Below are 3,898 nucleotides of genomic sequence, written 5' to 3'. Positions count from 1 at the left end.
CGAAAGTCGGACGCTTAACCGACTAAGCCACCCAGGCGCCCCTCTTCCTCTCTTCTTTTTTTTAATGCTTATTTATTTTTGAGACAGAGAGACAGAGAGCAAGCTGAGGAGGGGCAGAGAGAGAGGGAGACACAGAATCCGAAGCAGGAGCCAGGCTCCGAGCTGTCCGCACAGAGCCCGACGCGGGATTCGAACCCACGAACCGTGAGATCGTGCCCTGAGCTGAAGTCAGACGCTCAACCGACCGAGCCCCCCGGGTGCCCCGATATTTCTGTATTTTTAAGATCGTAAGTTTACAGTAAATTCTTTCAGTCTGTGGTTTTGTTAACAAAAGTTAACAGTACTGTTGTTGACCCTGTAGGGACAAGTCACTGTGACACCGGCAAGCGCCCCCCCACCCCCACCCCCGCGAAGGGGACAGGAAGCAGGTGAGAACAGGCACGGGAGACCAGCAAGGGAAGGGTCACAACAGGGTGGAGGTGAGTCTTTTGAGAAACCAGGCGGAAGGTAGGAGAGAACTGAGGTCACGTGGTAAAGGCAGGGGGTGCTTTGCTTTTTGATTTCTCGTCCTTTCTGTGAAGGTGGGGGCGGCTCCTGATCGCTTACCGGTGGAGCAGAGGTGTCCACAGCGAGAGCCGAACCACCTCGGATCCGTCTGCGTAAAAGGAATAAAGAATCCAGCTGATCTGATTAAACCAAACTGTTAACGGGGAAGCCTGAGGGCCAAGCAGTTCAGGCCGGGGGACCAGAAGCTCCAGTGATTCCCTCGTTCTCCCTGGGGGCTCTGTACAGATGGGTAAACTGAGGCCAGAGCAGGGCTCACATATGGGCTCTTCCATCCCCCCACCCCGACTTCCTCTATGCCCTGGCCTCAGTTTCCCTAACAGCCAGGCTAGGGCAGACGAGAGGGGTTTGACCTCAGAGTCTGCCCAGGGCTTGGGGTGAGGCAAACTCAAGTCCCAACCTCTGTCCACCTTGACGCGCTCTGTGAGCTGGGTGAGTTCCAATTCAGCCTCAGTTTCCTCATCTGTAAAATGGGGCTGGTGACTGCATGATCTCAGAGGGCTGTGAGGTCAAGCCAGCCACTAGGAGGGGATGGCATGTCTCTCCTGGGACAGCGAGGAAGAGCTTGTGGGGCTGGGGGCAGCCTGAGAAGGGGCTCCGGTAACAATGGCATTTCCTCTCATCCTTCTGCTCAGGTCCAGAGGCAAGTCTTTTCCAGGTGCTGGCCTGTCTTTGATACCTCTCTGCACCTGTGAATCTCACTTTCTAATAAGGAGGGGGGGGGGGCAGCCCTTAGCCAGGCAGTGGGGTCCTCAGAGCCTTAGAACATTGTTTTATTATCATTTTTACTGTTGCTTTCTAGTCTGGGTTAGAAATAGTGGTGTCCTAACTAGGGCAGTAATACAAAGTTTCCTTTTCAAATACATTTATTGAAAGGGCGCCTGGGTGGCTCAGTCCGTTAAGCGTCTGACTTCTGCTCAGGTCATGATCTCGCAGTTCTTAGGTTTGAGCCTCACAAGGGGCTGGGCTGACAGCTCAGAGCCCGGAGCCTGCTTCAGATTCTGTGACTCCCTCTCTCACTGCCCTTCCCCCACTCATACTCTGTCTCTCTCTCAAAAATAAATAAAACATTTAATAGTTTTTTTTTAAATATTTTTATTTATTTCTAGGAGAGAGAGAGACAGCGTGAGCAGGGGAGGGTCAGAGAGAGAGGGAGTCACAGACTCTGAAACAGGCTCCAGGCTCTGAGCTGGCAGTCAGCACAGAGCCCGACGTGGGGCTCGAACCCACGAACCGCGAGATCATGACCTAAGCGAAAGTCGGACGCTTAACCGACTAAGCCATGCAGGGGCCCCTAAATAAAACATTTAAAATGAAAAGATACACTTATTGAAATGAAAAGGGCAATATGAAGAATAAGGACTGTGGGGCGCCTGGGTGGCTTAGTCGGCTGAATGTCTGACTCAATTTTGGCTCAGGTCATGATCTCTAGGTTTGTGGGTTCAAGCCCCACATCGGGCTCTGCTAACAGTGTGGAACCTGCTTGGGATTCTCTCTCTCCCTCTCTGTCTGCCCCTCCCCTGCTCGTGCTCTGTCTCTCTCTCTCTCTCTCAAAATAAATAAACAACCATGAAAAAAAAATTAAAAAAGAAAGAAAAAGGACTGTATCACCAGTGGTGAAATCATACAGGTTCATTCATCCTACACGTTTGCTGAGTTACTCTGTTCCAGACACTGTTCGAGGAGGAAGACAGAGCAGTGAACAGTCAGCCGGACCCCCTGCTGTGTGGAACTCGCATTCCAGAGCAGAGGACAGGCATTAAAATAAATGCATAAGTGGGGCGCCTGGGGGGCTCAGTCGGTGAGCGTCTGACTTCCACTCAGGTCATGATCTCTTGGTTCGTGAGTCCAAGCCCCGCATCAGGCTCACTGCTCTCAGTGCAGAGCCTGCTTCGGACACTCTGTCCCCTTCTTTCTATCCCCGCTCTGCTCATCTTCTTTCTTTTTCTCTCTCAAAAATAAATTAAAAACATTTAAAAAAATTTTTTTAATGCAAAAGTGAAACATGAAGCGTGTCACATGGTGGTAAGTGTGTGTGGGGGGGGAATCAAGGAGGGAAGGGCGTGGGAGTGCAAGATGCTCGGGTCTGGCTTGAGACAGGGAGGTCAGGGAAGCTCACTGAGAAGCTGACATTGAACCTGAAGCAGGTGGGGGAGAGACAGAGCCTCGGAAACACCTGGGCAAGGCTGCTCCGAGCAGAGTAGCTGTGAGAGCAAAGGCCCTGGAGAGGGTGAGTGCCAGCAAGGAGGGGGCGGGGCCGGCCAGGGTCCTCGTGGAAGCGGTGAGCCCAAGGTGAGGCAAGGGCAGGGGCTTTTCCTCTGAGTTTTGGGGCCTCTGGAGGGGCTGGGGCCGTGGAGGGATGTNTGGACAGGGTGGGGGTGGGGTGAGAGGTGTCCAGATTCTGGACGTATTTTCAAGGCGGATCAGATAGAATTTGCTGTTGGAGTGAGCGTGGGGAAGGTGTGTGGTGGGCACGGAGGAGTCAAGGTTTGGGGCCCAAGTACCGGGGAAAGGGAACTGTCCTTAGCTGACGTGGGGAAGTCGGGGGACCGCGTGGGCAGAGATCAGGCCACTGTCCCACTGTCCGGGGCCTTGTGAGGGAGCAGCGGGCAGAGTGTGTTGGGGAGAGCTCTGGGCTGCGGCCTCGTTTGGGCGTCACCGGCAGATAGATGCGACAGCATCAAGGTGAAGAGTGGGGAAAGGAGCAGAAGATCAAGAGCCCGTGGAAACTTCTGGAGGCTGGGGAGAAAGGGGAGCCTGCGAAGGCGGAGACCCAGCCAAGTGCGGGTCTGGGAGGCCAAAGAGGAAAGTGCTGCGGAGGACAGGGAGCCGCTGGGGCAGGGCCGGGCGCCAGGGCCAGCCTCCGCGTGGCTGCAGTAGCACACGATGCCCGATGCCCGCGGCGCTGGGGACCCAGAGGGACCGCGGTGCTGGGCTCGTGGGGGAGGGGTGTAGGGGGTAGAGGAGCGGAGAGGCTGGAGCCCGCGAGGAGGGAGACCTTCTTCTAGAAAGGGAAACACAAAGGTGAGGCAGCAGCGGGGGCGGCGGGCTTCGGGGGCCTNATCGGGGACCCGCGGAAGTTGTGAAGGTTCAAGCACGTAACTGAGATTCGGTAACACGCCGGGCAGGGCCGGCACCGCCTTTAGCTCGGGTCACAGCAGGGAGGTGGGGTGGGGAGGTTAATGCATATATTCTAGGCCCGGTTCCGGTCCTGGCGCTGCCCCTTCTCAGCTGCATGACCTTCAAGTGACAACCGTCTGAGCCTCAGCTTTCTCATCTGTGCAATGGGGCAATCGGATTACAAACCCCTAGGGTAGGCGGCCGGGAGGTCCGC

The sequence above is a fragment of the Crocuta crocuta genome, unplaced genomic scaffold, assembly GCF_008692635.1.
Source record: "Crocuta crocuta isolate KB4526 unplaced genomic scaffold, BGI_CrCroc_1.0 scaffold143, whole genome shotgun sequence".
In the NCBI taxonomy this organism is placed as follows: Eukaryota; Metazoa; Chordata; class Mammalia; order Carnivora; family Hyaenidae; genus Crocuta; species Crocuta crocuta.
The sequence above is the reverse complement of the archived record's forward strand: the minus strand, read 5'-3'. Positions refer to the sequence as shown.